This window comes from Solanum dulcamara, chromosome 3 (genome assembly GCF_947179165.1).
Source record: "Solanum dulcamara chromosome 3, daSolDulc1.2, whole genome shotgun sequence".
NCBI lineage: Eukaryota > Viridiplantae > Streptophyta > Magnoliopsida > Solanales > Solanaceae > Solanum > Solanum dulcamara.
The window spans coordinates 43483649-43501589 of NC_077239.1; the positions used below are offsets into that span (position 1 = coordinate 43483649).

Consider the following 17941-nt stretch of genomic DNA (forward strand, 5'->3'; position numbering starts at 1 on the left):
CTACATCATGTCTCCGTCTATTTTCATATTTTATAATCGGACTATCCGCGTACGGAGCCTTGGCTAAATTACGAAGCAACGAGAACCTTTACATATTTAATGTGATGTCCTGTCTACTAATTGGTACTTGAATAATGTGACCCAAGAAACAACTCATCCAAGGCCACCTTCTACTTTTCCTTTTCCCAAAATTACTTCGCACCTGTAGTCGTTCCAATTCTAATTAGACAGTGCTAGTATTCCGACGATAACTATTTAAGGTTTTCTTGAAGTAGTAGCTTTATCCCAACCTATATCCTTTGCTTTTTGGGGCGAATAGAAGTTGCGCCATTTGTTCCTTAAGTTTTCCATCCTCGTCCCTTAAGGGTTCCACTATTTTTGGGGTGACGTTGTGTACACGCGTCATTTTTTATATCTTAAGCTCCATGCTCTTACTGCATTCTCAATGCAGGCTTTTAACTTAGTCAACTCATACAAAGTGCGCCTTACTAGTGGTCCCACTTTATCCCTGCATACTCATATCCCACTGTTTAATTCATACCTACATATCCCCTTTTTGCTTGTATTCGTATTCAGTTCCTGACATCTCTTTGAGGTGCTTCCGTTAGAAGTTCTTTTCCCAATTAGTCGGTGGAGAACTATAAATTATTATCGTAAATCATTTTTCAATCATTGTTGGAAGAAACCAGAACCTCTTAAACATCACAGTACCTCTCTTTTAATACTTGCCCAACCCGGTTTTCTTCCAAGTTTATCCTCAAGTTATGAACAACTCGTCTAATTTACGATAGGAATTGAGGGTTTGGGACTTTCAAAAAGAGTGAAGCTCAATTACTAGACATCTCACCCTTCAACCCGAGCTTCTCTTTTTTTTCCTACAACACAATTATGGTTGGAGATACTACAGTCTGAATTGTACTGCTCAGACAGACTTTTGTTTTTTCGAAATAAATTTCCCCAAGTAAAAAGGGTGTCCTTTATCGACGACATGAAGAGTATCTCTTACAGCTTTAATTTAGCATCCTATAGGTACTCGGTATCAATTTCCAAGATATGCTATAAACTATGTTTTATTCCCTTCTTCGTGTATTGGGAAAATTTCGGCATAGTTTCCTCTACACTTCTTACTATCCCACAACCTGCACGCAGAAAATACCAACAATGCCTCACAGGGCCAACACATATATATATATATATTCACATCCTATCACAGCCGCACAGGGCTTTCAATATCATCTTACACCACAGCCACACAGGGCTTTCAATATTAATAATAATATAAAAATACTGGACTTACCTCGTATGTCCAACTTCAAACTGCATTTGTTGCACTTCCTGTCTGCTTTCTTTTTAGGTTTCAACTTTACATCTTAATATTAGTTCAATACCTTACCCAATGGATATCTTCGTGGCTTTACTTTACTTACCTGTATGCTTCGTAACTTTTCATGTCGTCAATTACTTCCTTCTGTTGGTGTCGTCCTTCTGTTAAGATCTAAGGTTAGTATAAGGAATTTTCCTATGACTCAGATCTAAAGCACGATCTCAGATGTGAAAGAAATGTAACATTCTAAATGTCCTGTAGCTTCCTGTTTATGGATGTGGCGCGCAACACATTGATAATCAAGACTTTACTAGACACGGTCTACAGACAATCCAAGGACGAACTGCTCTGATACCACTTCTGTCATGACTCAACCCTGTAGGCCATGACTGGGGTCCGACCTAGCCCCCCCCCCCCCCGTATACCTATCTATCAATTATGGTCAAATTGAACTGTAAATAAAACAATATCATGTAACAGAACCTCACTAGGCGATAACATTTTCATAAACTTATAGCCCTTTTCGTTTGTATCACAACATGACAGGGCACACAAGCCGACAAGGCTGTCATAACATAATAACATATATCATATGTCATGTAGACCCAGCTAAATCAAATTGACATACACAACCCACATATACATGTCTATAGACCTCTAAAAATGTAAATGATAACATATGGCGGGACAGGGCCCCCGTCGTACCTCGAATGTAGAAAACAATTTTATACATCAATGGACAGTATCAAAAATAAGGCCCCGATACAATGGAGCCTCTTCCAGCTGAGCTGCATGGAATCCTAAGCTGACGGAATCCCAAAACCTATATTTGTACCTATGAGCATGAACGCAGCCCCCCGAGAAAGGGGGTCAGTACGACATATATACTGAGTATGTAAAATGTAACATAATACACTGGAGGTATATTCAAAATAGAGAAGCAGGAGAACAAATTATCAAATCAAAGACACGTACCTGTACTCTATGAATCACAAAAGCATGCATGCTCAATTTATACAATATAGCCGGCCCTTTCAGGGATTCGGTGAATCACATCTGTAGGACCATCATAGACCCAGCACCATCACCACCTTATTACAATACATCATCATATATATACATACATACTCGGTCCTGTAGTAAGGGGCTCGGTGAGTGATGCAGTAAATTATGCATGATAACATACCTGGCCTAAGACTCGGTGAAAGAAGGGTTACAGTATACACGAATAGAGTAGTGAGTAACTATATGCAATTTAAATCATTATCAGAGACTCGATAAAATAAGAAAGTTAAGCTTTTATTTAAGGACCCGAGTAACGGTGTAGTCATCTCGAGTGTCCTCGAAATGCCATTATGGGCTGTCTCAAAAGTAATCTCGGGGACCCTAGACATGTATTAACATAGGGCCAAATCATTTATGGAATCAAAGACACCTAATCTCGTATAATCTTTAAGACTTGGAGCCTGTACATTTGGTACCTCTTTAACATATAAAAGTTTCCAGGGAAATAGTTCAACTACTGTAGGAGTTCAATATTCAGAAGTAAATAAGAGAGGTTTAAGAATGGAGTTACCCCGGAGCTCAGATCATATTCAAATTACAACTAAGACAAAGACATGCCCAAAAGAAGAAAAGATAGGTTTTACATACCTATACCAAAAACATACCAAGAGAAGCTTCACATACCTCTTATGGACTCCCCTTAATCGTGTTCACGTCGTTGTCCTCGAAACCTATTTAACATGGAAGTAATGCAAGTGTTAACAACCTTATACTTTTCAGCAACTTAGACTACCCACGAGTATTCATAGCATTCATCCCTTCGCTCGCCTTCTTGACTAGTTCCTTAACTAGTTAAGGCGTTAATGAAAATTGGGCAGCACCTCCCCTATAATGTGCCCTATCCGAATTTCCAATTCTACTCCTAATACCTACAGAAAACCAACAACAACAACCTGCAATATGTATACAAGCAATACACACCAACATTACACAATACAAACTCCAAACGACTTGCTCACAAATACGATATCCAAAATAGGGTGTCTAGCCTTTATTTTATAACACCTTTAATTATACTAAATGAGGGGTTATGTGGTTGACACCAGAAGCACCTTAACCATATTTAGAACATATTTAGGCCCTTCAACAACACACCACACCCCTGCAGCAACAACTCACAAGAACAACACTTTACTTCGACGACAATTCAACTATAACGACTACAATTTTGTTTATTTCTAACATCAAACTTTTTATGACTTTTCCCCAACTTCCAGCAGCCCACAAGGTGTGTGATACACTCTATAATAAAATCATAAACTTCAAATTAGATGGGAAGACCTTACCTTTCCCGGAATTGGCTAGAACGCACCAAAATTGTGCCTCAGAACATTTTTTAGCGCGCTGTAACATCATGGCAACTTGCTATCCGATTTTTGCGGCATAAAACCCTAATTTTATACTACTAATACTTCCATATCATCATGGTACATGCTAGATAATTAATTTATGGAATGAAATCGGGACTTACCTTATTTTTCCTCCTAAGCCGTCACATTTTCCTCTCTACTTTTAGGGTTTATTTTCTCTTCACTTTTGCTGGAAATTTGGAATAAGAACTGAAGTGTATGCTGTATATACACATATATATGTGGTCCTAGGGAGTGACACATGTCATCCCCTAGAGGTGACACATGTCCAGCCCCTATTGGGCTACTACATCCATGAGCTGAAGGAGGGGCTGCCACATGGCAGTGGGTCCCACCTCCCCCAAGAAGGTGGGTCACCTACTTGACCCCAAGCAAGTGGGTCACCTGCTTGCTTTAGGTGCTTCCACGTGTCACCCTCTCATTGACTGCCCCGCGTTATTTTTTTCTCTTCCTCGTGGGTTCGTAATCTCATCTTATTTTGAGAGCCTATGTCATCCATGCTATGCAAGCTTGGTACGTACTCTAATAGCTTAAGTATGTAAGACTTCCAAGTTAGTAGCTTATGTAGGTAAATCGAGTCCAACAACTCATTACTTAGCCTCCAATTCCTTCCAGATTCTTATGACTCCATTTCCAACCTTCTTTACTATGGGGTATCACATTCTCCCTTCCTTAAAGTCGTTTGATAGTTTCGTAGCGTATCCGGCTCACATGATACTGTCTAAGGAACTTATAAGATATTTCGAGTTTTAAAGTGTGGGGTGTAACAAAGATGAGAGGGTGAATCCAGTTGACTTTGCTAAGGAGACAACGTTAAAGAGGCTCCATAAAAGGGGTGATTTTAGAGGTTCTTACTCTAGAGGGTAGAGTTTTTTAGGGTTATTTGGCCCTTTTTATTGGGTCTTCATTGCAGGTTTCAGATGGAGGTCCGTCAAAGATGAACCAAAACGTTTCTAATTTAGAGGGTTATCTTTAGTCTTCTTTATCTTCATAGAGATAAACTCTTCACCCCAAGACTTTTTACAAATGTGGTGAGCCTGGCCATATCAAAAAATATAATTCGAGAAAGAGTCAGGCTTGGTCTGATTAGGGATACTATAATGACCCACCAGGTAATTTCCATCTTTTTCTAATTCTTTCAGCATTTAGAGCTTTCCTGTAGTGCACTTTAGTCATTTATAACTTGCTGGCAGTGATAGTTCGATCGCCTGGTCATTCATTTGGGTTTTATGGTCATTTTCCTAGTTTGGAGCTCTTAGAGTTTGAATGGTTAACTTCATTTATAACTATAGGAAGATGACCCTAGAATGGAAATTTGATGATTCCATCACCTTTGGAATGGTCATTTTAGTCTAGTAGCTTGTTCGGCTCGAGTTTTGAGCCTTTCATTGCGAGTTTGAGTCATTATGCATTTTAGCCTTTAAGCTTCAACCTAAGTTTGACTTTAATCAACATTCTTGCAAAATATGCTCGTATGGATATTTTTTTAGCGTGGTTAGCTCCAAAACATTGAGTTTGGTCTAAAATGTCCTTTTATAGGGTTTCCGAGGCTTTCGGTCTCATTCTAAGCCTCCTTGTAGAATTGGCAAAAATAGTTCTTGGGTGGAGGACCCACTTTTGTTGAGATGACCTTGGATGGAAATTTTGACTGCACCTTGAGTCCGGAATATCGAATTTGTTGTGGTAGCATAGTTTGTTTATGCTCACGAGTTTTCAAACGAGTCTCGAGCACCCCCATCAAATCTTTTTCAAAGTTCAAGCTTAAGCTGGTGCAGTACTAGCTGGCATCGGTGCTTTTCTTCATTGCGATCACGATGAAGCCTCTGCAATCTTAGAAGGGCACTCAACTTAGCCATCATTATCTCAAGGCCCCTGGCCACGATCACAAAGGGCTTCATTATGGGGTGGACCAAGTGATTATCCCGAAAGAGAGTTATGACCACCGTGATAGTGATGGTCATTTACCCAAGGTATCTCGATCGTGACCCCATCTTGTGAGATCAAGATAGCTTGTTTGGACTGATCTTTTAATTAAAGATCAGTCGTGAATCAGCCGACTAAATTGTTTATTGTTGATATTTGGGGAGCTAGAAAGCTCAAAATTGAGCGATTCCAAGTGATATTTATTCGGGTTGATCATGGCTATGTGTTGCATGTTTGGGGAAGTATGGGGTGCATCGCATGGAGATAATTTCTGCCCGATAGGAGCTGCCATGTTTTATTTTATTTAATGGTTATTTTTGTCTTGAACAGTTTTAGCTCGACTTCAAGCTTGGTTTGTGCCCATTTTTGGGGCATGAGTTCCTAGTCCTATTTAGGACTTTTTCACAAAGTTGATTTTGAGATTTCCATCACGGGTCCCATAATACCATTTTAGACCCAATGTTGGGTCTGTCTCTAAAAAAATGCAATTTTGGTGTCAAAACATTCATATTAATGAGATGATCAATATTTTGATAGAGTGATGGCTAATTGGAGGTGGTTTGGGAATAAAAGGTTTGGATATGTAGACTTTGGAGCATGCATGTTCGGCTTCAAGGTAGGCTACGATCTACTTGTTTTAGATTGTGCTTCATAAGAAATTATTTAGCATACTTTGTGTGTGAGTTAGGATTGTATGTGGCGGGTTTAGAATTTCCTTTCATTATCCTTATTTCTAAATTTTTGTATGAGCCTTAGACTAGTTTAGTATTGTTAGGGTCTAGGTTTTGTATGCAAAATTCCTAGCTTTTGCCTTAGTCTAGGATTTGTAGCCTCTCTTTTGTTGATAGTTGATGCTTTATAGCACCCGGTATTTTTAGCACCTTCGTGTGAGTTTTGGTGATTCTCTCTAGTATAGGTTTTGAGTTTTTCTTTAGATTGGTGCCCTTAGCTAGTACGGGGATCGTGAAGGTCTGTTGGTATTTATGACATTGGGTACTGCTTAGGCCTATGATTGTGATGTAATCCTTACCTTATGATTATAACTTGGATCCTTCGATGCATTTTATTATCATGGGATGGAGTTAGCGATATTTTGGTCCCTTGAATTTTATCTTTAGATAGTTATTGTACTTCTTAAGTTACTCCTTCCTTTATTGACTTTTTACAATTCATTTCATTGTTTGAGTAGAGATATGCCTTTTTATGATATTATTGTGAGATGGTTGGATTATTTTTTTCCCACACCTTTATCAAGGATTAGCTGGATTCCAAGTTAGTTTTTGTACTTTGGGAGGGAGGTACTTGTTGTGTATATGGTGTTTCTATTTTCTTGAGTTGTTTGGATGCTGGTGATGGCATGCATTATATTAGTTTCTCTTTTATATGTGTTTTGTGGTACGATCTCGGGCATGTATTGGTTTTACCATCATTTTTCAAGGAAACAGGGTTGTTGCCCATTTTACTACTAATCTTATCTTTTACCGGGACTAGTACCACCTGGATTTGTTTGCTAAACTGGTTGTGGATTTTTATGAGGAGTCCAGGATGTACTCTTTTTCTACTTGGAACTATTAGATGCATCTGGGATATACTCTAATTTTTACTTGACCAATCGAGGAGAAACCCAGCTTTTTCCATGCTATTGGTTTATATTGATGATGGTTCATATTGATGATCTCTAGTCACATTGGCAAAGCGAAAAGTCCTATATCAGGACTAGGAAGGTATATATGGACACTTCTGAGTCCATCATTGATTTCTCTATCTGTGTGACCCACTGAACAGAAAAAGCGAGGTGCAACATTGGACCAACCTTACAGGCTGGGACTGAATGGTAGGTATATATATATTGATACTATGGCACTATTAAGTTTTATTACACTACACTCATTCAAATATATTGCCTATCACCAGTATAATTGGGTGTGGACCTGTTGGTCTTATGGAGGCCATACAGGTTTTAGTTTGTGATTATGTACTTGTCAAGCATATGCGGCTCGGTAAGGTTTTTGTTGTATATTTGTATACTTGCGGTAGTGCGAAGGGTGGTTCTTTTGGTTGAAGGTAGGTACTGCTCTTTTATTCTCCTATTTGACTCTTTTTATGCAGGTCATGTTTTGAATATCCTTATTACCATTTACATGTTGTTATGATTAATTCCGCTGGTATGGTTCTAGCTAGTAGTCTCCCTTAGTAAGGTTTGTTGTGTATCAGTTGATGGGATAGCATATCCATGTTTGTCCGTTACTTCTTTACTTATTTCTTTTGCTCCCTTTAAATGCTTCCTTCTTGTTTCATAATATGAGTTTCTTATGATTTCTTTGTTACTTGCGGTATATGCTCTTGTCTTACATTTCTATTATGCTTATTTTATATTTGGAGCTCAATCGGTCTAATCCTATTAAGTTCCAATTGTTGGTACTCATACTTAACTTATGCACCTTACATATTATAGTATAAGTTTTCATTGCTTATTTGAATCTCGTGCAGAGCAGCTCTTAGGATTTAGAGATTGGTGTGAGCTCTTGGCGTACGGAGTTGCCTGTCTCCCTCTATACTAGATAACACTAGTCTTTATTTTGTTTTCAAAGATAGACTATACTTATATGTTATTTTGTATAAGCTTGTACACTTGTTTTGACTAGGAGTTCAACTACCAACTGATGTCAGGTCTTGAGTGTTTATTTATATATTGATTTGACTCTTTCTCTTTCCTATATTTGTTATTATTATCTTTATCTTCCACATTTTTCACTGCCGTGTGATATTATGGGTTAGGCTTACCTACTAGTAGGATATTGTAGGTAACATCATGACCTAAGAAATAGGGTCATGGTAAATTGGTATCATAGCTTTAGGTTCGTCGGTATCATTGGTACCGAACCTAATACCTAGTAGAGTCCTCAAGATTTGTGTGGACACATCTGTATCGTATCTTTTGGAGGCTATAGGAAATTTTATTCTTGCCTCCGTATTGTGTGCTTTTGTTTTGTATAACCTCTAAAATGCTTTTTGGACCTACTCTCTCTTAGATGGAAAACACAAAGATTTTTATGGACACAGACGGGACGCCTACACAGATCACCAAGGCTTTGATGCCTAGTCAGGACACCAGTGATGTATAGATGCAGGCAGGGGATCTGGGGTAGCCTAGGCTCTGATAGAGTTAGTGGTCACTTGTACTCCTCAAGATTCCGTGTTTGGAGACCCTAAGTATATTGAAAGATGCATCACTGACAGGTGTGATTTTGGGTGTATCGAGTAGTTCTCAACCCAGAGTTAGATCTGTAGGTCTTCAGCAGAGTTCTTTATCAGTTTTCAAGTATATGTTTGGGTTTCTTGAGAGGGCCCGACAGACTCCCACCTTATTTCCTACCAAGAGAGAGTTGATTTAGGAGTTTATTTGTTTATTGAACTTGCCCCTCCATTTTGCAGTAGAGTTTTTATAGTATTTGGATCTACTTTTCCCTATGTGGTGAATTATGTGAGGGCCATGGAGCATGCGTGTATTGAGACTTATAGAGGTAGTTGTAAGAGGTCCCACCATTAGTACAGCAGTGATAGAATCTCCCCCCGAGGTAGGCATCATCTTAGTGAGGGTTAGCCTTACTCTCGATCTATTGAACCCATGACGGGAGCACTTCAGGTTCCAAGCGGTTCTGTGGTAGGTTATGGTACCCACCATGTACAGAGTTTATGATAGAAATTTCAGGACTTATTATCCCGGTATTCAAGTTTTGGGGCTCATACTACTCCATCTAGTTCATCTTAGCGGGTTATGTTTGGTGGGAAGTGCTATATGTGCGGTGAGTTGGGGCATCTGCATAGGGAGTTTCCTATAGTCACACATCATAGGCAACTAGATCGACAGGGTCAGGCCCCTAGGGCACCGGTACAGTCAGCTTTGAGTGATCCCCGAAGTGTTTTAGGTGGTGGTGCAGATGTTTAATTGAGGTTAGACACAGTTTGTTCATTGCTTCTACAGGACGAACGAGGCCTGATATCCTAGGTATAGCTAGAATGAATGTGATTTTTATTGCTTTTAACCTTGATTGCTTAGAATGAGTGGATTTGGGTTTTCATACCCCTAGTTGCTTATGTACCTTGCTCACTATTTGCTATTTGTTATTAAATACTTATTTGGCAATATGTGTTTCTATTTATCCCATGTAGTTGATTTCTTTTAGTAGTGGATGGTTTTTGCATTGTGCTTTATTTAGAATAGTTGTAGGGTAGCACTTTTTACCTTTATGTATAGCTAGATTTGATTCTATTAGCATCTCATTTCTACTATCATGGTTTACTTGGATTAGACGGCTATGTTCTTGTCTTGGCGTGTTTCAATTAATAGGTGAGAGACGGGTTTTATAGATAGTTCATGAAGGAAGGTATAGTTTTGTGGGTCATGATAGATCTCGCTCATCGATTACCTTCGATGCCTTAGTCTTATCTTCAATTGTTAAATCGTTGAACTCGAGTTTTTTCTCTCTTGAACTACCTAGTTGGTTTCGGTACAACAATCATTGTGTTTGAGTTTTAGTGTTTAAGTTATGAATTCTACTCCTCTTATATTATAGCACTGGATAGTGATATTTGAGTTAGGAAGGTTGGTTCAAGTCCTTAGCTACCATTACCTTGGTTCAAGTCCTTGGTCTCTCTTACATGTAGTTTATGTCCACGATTATATATCACCTTGGTTCAAGTCCTTGGTTATAATCGAATCTCGATTCAAGTCCCTTATCCTCTTATGATACTTCTGTTTAAGTCCTTAATTATGTTCAGCCTTGGTTAAACCTTCAAGCTTACAGAATGGCTCGGTTCAAGTCCAAAAGGAGTTGTGGCATTATTGAAACTTCATCAGAGTTTCTCGTTTTACTTCAACTATCTTTGTTCCCATCAGGCTTATGGGATTCTGTTCAGGTTATTACTTTTAGATTTATGCACGAGCGTAGCCATCGGGTTTATGAGAGCTCGGTGGATCTAGCTAGTTTTTTTCTGTCTCATTTTGTGTTGAGTACGCTCATGTACATACCTACCTTGATTTCTTGTTCTGTCTTTAGTTGTGATTAGTTTCTCGCATTTCAGTTTAATTTTACTTATCTTGCTCAATTGGCCTATGGTGCCTACTGGGTACCTATTATTTTGGTACTCATACTACACTCTACATCTATTTTCATGATGTAGGTCTGAGTACTATCTATCAAAGTTGATCTCGAGTCACTTGCAGTCTTGATCGGTGGTGAGGGTGAGCATACAAAGTTCTGAATTTACCCATCTCCCTATGTATATATATTTTGTTTGTCTTTTGCTTTTTGAGACAGTCTTGTTTCTGTGGTCCACTTTTGGGACTTGTACTCTTTTTGTAGTAGCTCTGTACATATGACTTCCAAGTTCTAGGAGGGATCTTTTGGTTTGTATATATTTTGATTCTCTTTCGCTGTTCATTTGTGTTTTTGTTATTTCATAATTGTTTGCAGTTTGAATTGTTGGTCTTCTACCCTGACATCTCATTACTCACAATTTTGAGATATGGATCGACTTGACTACTGGTGGATCATAGTAGACGTCATCATAATCTAAGAAATCAAGTCGTGACATTATTAGTGGGGGAAGCATTGAAAGAGTAAATGGAGAGAAGAAAATCAATTGAATAATATGACGTGACTGACAGCATATTTATGATTGTGCTTTTTAAGTAAATCTTCATAAACTATAAACAACATTCCTTTTTCACTCTAGAAACATATTTCGTTTTGTTTCTAAAAGTACAACCCCCAACCCCCAAGTAGCCTAGTGATGTGACATCATGTGATTGGTTAATTTTAATTATTATTTTTTTATGATTTTCAATAATTTATAAATATATTTACAGTTATAATTTAATTTATTGAAGATAAAAAAAAATCTAAATATATGTCGAGTCTTTTTCAATAGTCAACTCAATATTGTCATCGTCTGCAAAAGGGTCTATCAGAAATAACCTCTACCTCTAAAGGTATGGTAAGGTCTGCGCACAATCTATCCTCCTCAGACTCTACATGTGGAATTACATAGGTATGTTGTTGTTGTTTAAAGTTTAACCAATACCATTATCACTCCTAGAGTGCACATGGTGGAATGCAATTGTGGATCCAATTTGTCCATTGCTTTCCTCTACTCGGTCAACCAAAATATGGAAGTCCTCATGAAGATGCTATGGATGTTATCCAAAAGTTGCTACTTTGATGTAACTTGTTTGCCATTTTGTCCATTGGACCTCTCAGCAATGGTATAGAAATGCTCACTTGATATTATACCATTCAGCATTTATGACCTTACTTATAACTTGGAAAGATCTTTTCTAAGGTATCTAATAATCGAGAAAAGTCATTAGAATTGCTCACTTGCTATTATACCATCCTGCATATGGAAGTGTTGATAAAGAATGTAATAGAGCTAAAATCTTATCTAGACCTAAAATTTCTTAATAAGATTTAGACACAATAAGTTTGAGAGTATCTCTAGAAATTAGCTAGTGGTTAAAATGAAATTATGATACAATCAAAACTACACCAAGAATAATGAAATATGTTTCTAGAGTAAAAAGGAATGTTATTTATAGTTTATAAAGATTTACTTAAAAATACTATCATTGTTATGAATTAACTAAATTTATAATTTTATAAAGGAAGAAGAGTAAGAGAATATAGAGAGAGTAGTAAGAATTTTTTTCTATGTATATCTTCTAAATTGCCAAGCATTGGTAATTTATAGGTGAAAAGAGAGCTAGAAAACAAGTGAACAAAAATACTAGTGGGCAACTAACATCCACTAACATCCACTAACATAACACTCCCCCTTGGATGTCCACGTGTAAAAAAAAATTCTAGTAAAATAATAAATATACATAGATGTTGTGACTTGTTACTAGGAAAAATTCAGTGGGAAAAAGCCTAGTGAAGAAAAAAATACACACATCTAGTAACACGCCTTGAGTGCTGCCTCATTAAAAACCTTACCAGAAAAATTCAGTGAGAAAAAACCTTCGTTAAGGGAAAAAGAGTACAGTGCGTATTTTACTTCCCCTAATGAAAACTTCATTTGATATTTTGGAGACGGCGCATTCCAACCTTATACCTTAGTTTCTCGAACGTTGATGTTGGTAATGCCTTTGTGAATAAATCTGAAAGATTATCACTTGAACGAACTTGTTGTACATCAACATCACCATTATTCTGAATATCATGTGTGAAGAATAATTTTGGTAAAATATATTTCATTCTGTCTCCTTTTATGAAGCCATATTTCAATTGAGCTATGCACGCGACATTGTCTTCGAATATAATTGTGGGTACTTTGACATCATTTTCCAGGCCGCATCTTTCTTTGATAAACTGTATCATCGATCTCAACCACACGCATTCTCTACTTGCTTCGTGAATTGCTATTATTTCAGCATGATTTGATAAAGTAGCAACAATAGACTGTTTTATAGATCGTTATGATATAGATGTTTCTCCGTATGTAAATAGATAGCCTGTCTGAGATTGAGCTTTATGTGGGTTTGATAAATAACCTGCATCTGCATAACCAATAAGGTCTGCACAATCTTTGTTAGTATAAAAAAACTCATATCAATAGTACCCTTTAGATATCGTAAAATATGCTTAATACCATTCCAATGCCTTCGCATTGGGGATGAACTATATCTTGCCAGCAAATTAACAGAAAATATTATATCAAATCTTGTTGCGTTAGCAAGATACATAAGTGCACCAATTGCACTGAGATATGGTACTTCAAGACCAAGAAGTTCCTCATCCTCTTCTGAAGGTCGAAATGGAACTTTTTCCACTTCAAGTGATCGAACAACCATTCGAGTACTTAATAGATGTGCTTTGTCAATATAAAATCTTTTTAATATTTTCTCAGTGTAAGCAGATTGGTAGATAAAAACCTCATCTGCTAAATGTTCAATTTGCAGACCCAGACAAAGTTTTGTCTTTCCGAGATCTTTCATCTCAAATTCTTTCTTTAGATATTCAATCGTCTTTTGGACCTCTTCAGGGGTTCCAGTGAGATTTATGTCATCAACATAAATGGCAAGTATAACAAATTCTGATTCCGTTTTCTTAATAAAAACACATGGACAAATGATATCATTTATATAGCCTTCATTTATTAAGTACTCACTAAGGCGATTATACCACATACACCCTGATTGTTTCAGACCATATAATAATCTTTGCAATTTTATTGAGTACATCTTCCGAGACTTATTACATGCTTCAGGCAATTTTAATCCTTCTAGGATTTTCATGTAAATTCCATTATCAAGTAAACCATAAAGGTAAGTTGTAACTACATCCACTAGATGTATTTCAAAATTTTTATGTACAACTAAAATGATGAGATATCAAAAAGTTATTTTATCCAAAACAGGTGAATATGTTTCTTCATAGTTGACCCCGGGTCTTTGAGAGAATCCTTGTGCAACAAGGTGTGCCTTGTATCTTAGAATTTCATTTCTCTTATTTCATTTTCGCATAAAATCCCATTTATAGCCAACTGGGTTTACACCTTTAGGGGTTTGGACTACAGGTCCAAAAATCTCACGTTTAGCAAGTGAGTCTAATTCTGATTAAATTGTCTTTTGTCATTCGGGCCAATCACATCTACGTCGCCATTCTTCGACGGATTTAGGCTCAAGACTTTCCCCATCTTGCATTAGGTTAATTGCAACATTATATGCAAAAATATTATCCACCGTAATTTTTGATCGGTCTAAATTTATCTCATCATCGGTAGAACTTATTGAAAGTTCTTCATTCACTTGAGTCTCTTTATTGATTTCTTCAGGAATATCAGGATTACTCAAATGTTGACCTTCTTCAGGAGGTTTTTGTTTAGTATCATCTTTGTTATTCCTCACGCTTCTCTTTCTAGGATTTTTATCCTTTGAACCCAATGGTCTACCACGCTTCAAGCGTGTTTGGGATTCAGAAGCAATGATACTAGTAGATGATCCTTTTGGGACATCAATTCATATAGGTACATTCACTGTAGGGATATGTGACTTAGTTATCCGTTTCAAATCAGTAAATGCATCTGGCATTTGATTTGTTATTTTTTGTAAGTGGATGATCTTTGAGACCTCCTGCTCATATGTGCGGGTACGTGGATCAAAATGAGATAGTGACGAAACTTTTTACGTAATTTCTTTTTCGGGTTCTTTTTTCTCTCCCCCTAATAGCGGAAAAATTGTTTCATCAAACCGATAATCTGCAAATTGAGCAGTGAATAAGTCTCCAGTCAACGGTTCAAGGTATCGAATTATGAGGGTGAGTCAAACCCAACATATATGCTCAACCTTCACTGAGGGCCCATTTTTGTACATTATGATAGTGCTACATGCACATATACTGCACAATCAAAACTACACCAAGAATAATGAAATATGTTTCCAGAGTAAAATGGCATGTTATTTATAGTTTATAAAGATTTACTTAAAAATACTATCATAAATATATTGTCAGTCATATCATATTATTCAATTGATTGTCTGATCTCTATCGACTCTTTCAATGCTTCCCCCACTAATAACTCCACACGATGACTAAAGTCGTTGCCGTCTCATTCATCCTGCTAGTAACCGTTACCAGTGGCGAATTGTAGGATGAATCTTTACCTACGGATCAACTGTTATAGTCCAGAATCTACATCAATACTGAGCCAAATGTTAGCACGGAGAAAACTACACCAAGCAAAGGTGTACTGCTAGATGACGGAAAAGTACCCGATCTGATTCTGTCGCTAGCAAAGACTACTCTGGAGATGTAGAAGATGACGTCATCATCATAGATGTTTATGCCAGTGCGCCAGAAGAATAGATCGGCAGAAGTGAATGTTGAGAGGTAGAGCTGGTTGTCAGGGGACTGGAAGTTTGAAACAGAGTTCGCATCTCTAGTACCATAGCCGACAGTGTTGATAGTGTAAAATTTTAGTCTTTTAAACTACATATATATAGAGAGTTGGACTTAACTTGTGCTACGTTTTGATTATTTCACCTCTCTTATCCTCTGTTTAACGAAAGAAATCTAGGTTTATACTTTATTTATCATGGTTTTTGAATACTATGTAATTTTTTGAATGATATTTTAGGTCAGCTTTTCTTCTATGTTTTATGTTTGTATTTCTCAAAATTCATTGTTATGTGCTTTCAAAAATAACATCATTTTGTACATTCTACCCTCTCATGCACCACCTATGGGATTACACTGTATATGTTGTTTTTGTTGTTGTTGGTTGTTATGCGTTATAGCAAATGTATCTAAAAATGTGGTTATTTATTCCCTCTCTAGTTTTTACTTTTGGTATTGCAGTTTGAATTAGAAGTTATTTTAAAAACTAGAGCATGAAGAAAGTTTTCAAAAACTAGAGCTTGAAGCCGAGATGGTTGTGTTTTGATTATGAACAAATGATAAGCTGTTATTCTACAAGTTTGTTGTCAATTAAAATTATTGGTTTCTTCTTTTGATTCGATCTGTAGAACTTTGCTACACTGAGATTGTTATCTTTTTTGTTGATTCTAGAAAAAATATTCCTTTCAAAGTTTCAAGAATGTTTGAACTTTGATTAAATGACTATAACTCTGGTGATGAAAATGGTTCTTCCATTGAAGGAGATAAGGGGATCAAGTATCAGAGTGGCTCTTTTGCTTCCTTTTGAACTCCTCTATGTGGATTAACTATCTCTCTTTCTTTTCAAACGCAAATGATTTACATGAGAAAAGGAAAATCTTCTTCTAGATAGGTGCAAGACATGTTATGTTAGTAGGATTTAGGTTTGGAGGACCTTATCAGGAGACTATATTTTCCTTTGAAAAGAATGCTCATTTTTCAAGTGGAAGAGGCAAGTAGAAACAGTTGGTTGTGTGTGTATGCGTTAAACTGAGTAATTTTCTTGCCTTTCTGATTTTCACATTTATTACATGATTTCGTGAAGAAAAGTGTGAACTTGAGGTTGCTAATATGCCTTTGGGAATGTGGTAGTGTAGAGAGATTGAATGGTTTGTATTAAAATTTTACTCTCTTTGGCCAATTTAATTTGACTCCCCATGGAGGCTACCAAAACAAATATTAGAATGTAGATGATAGATATAGTACAAGAATAAATATTGAAATGGTGGCTGGAATGTGATAAAGATATAAATGTCTTATCAAGTAAAAAATAGCTATTCTGTAGTACTACTATGAACCAGTCGGTTAAATTCCAGTCAAAAAACGAGGTGCTTTATTTCTTGGAAATGGGTGGCTAGCACAAGAAGGGAAACACTGGTAGTGGCAGTGATTCTAATGTGAGTGAATCAAAACATTAATTATAACCTATCACCTCTATGTTTGTATCAGTCTTCCTTTGCTACAAAGAAACATATATCTTCTTCCGTGTTTTGATGGTACAATTTCTTTTGCAGCCATCTGAGATCCTCCAAAGCGAAAAACAGAAAAAGAGCGGCTTGAAGACAAAGAAGGTTACTTTTTTTTTTACTTCTATTATGGGACTCCGTATCAGAGCATGTGTTGGGTTCAAATGGATACATCTGCAGATGCGTGGATACCTTTTTGTAATTGTAGCCTGGTTCCTGGAACCAGGAAACAAGAACGGAATGCTGTCTTCTCAAGCTTAACAAAGCAGAAGCGAAGGAACACATAAACAGGGAGTTAAGCGGCTATACTGACCTTTCTCCATATCTATCTAGACTAGATAGTGTGTCAATCGTATCTGAATTGGCCTAACTTTTTTTTTTGTTTTAGTAAAGGGATCTCATAGTTGTTGATAACTTCATGTTTTTGCAAAGGAATAGGCAAAAGTTGCTTCACCTAAATCTGTTCATGATGTAATAGTATGGTCGGCTCTTGGTGCCATTGAACTCATATTTTAAAATTAATTAGTTTCCAATGAATTTGAAGAATTTTAGTTTGATATATGAGAATCTTGTTGCAATTGTGAAAATACTGTAGTTATTGAGTATGATGAGGTCTTATCTTAATCTTAGTATAACGTCATATTTTTGCAAAGGAATAGCCAAAAGTTGCTTCACCTAAATCTGTTCATGATGTAATAGTATGGTCGGTTCTTGGTGCCATTGAACTCATATTTTGAAATTAGTTAGTTTCCAATGAATTTGAAGAATTTTAGTTTGATATATGAGAATATTTTTGCAATTGTGATAATATTGTAGTTATTGAGTATGATGAGGTCTTATCTTAATGCTTGTGAA

General features: G+C 36.8%; 1 long non-coding RNA gene across 1 annotated transcript; it reads left to right on the forward strand.

The window, feature by feature from the left end:
* Positions 1 to 15182: 15182 nt before the first annotated feature.
* Positions 15183 to 17639, forward strand: LOC129881631 (uncharacterized). The gene is made up of 3 exons (XR_008765650.1): positions 15183 to 15653; positions 16906 to 17017; positions 17135 to 17639. It is a non-coding gene; the product is annotated as an uncharacterized LOC129881631 (long non-coding RNA).
* Positions 17640 to 17941: the final 302 nt, after the last annotated feature.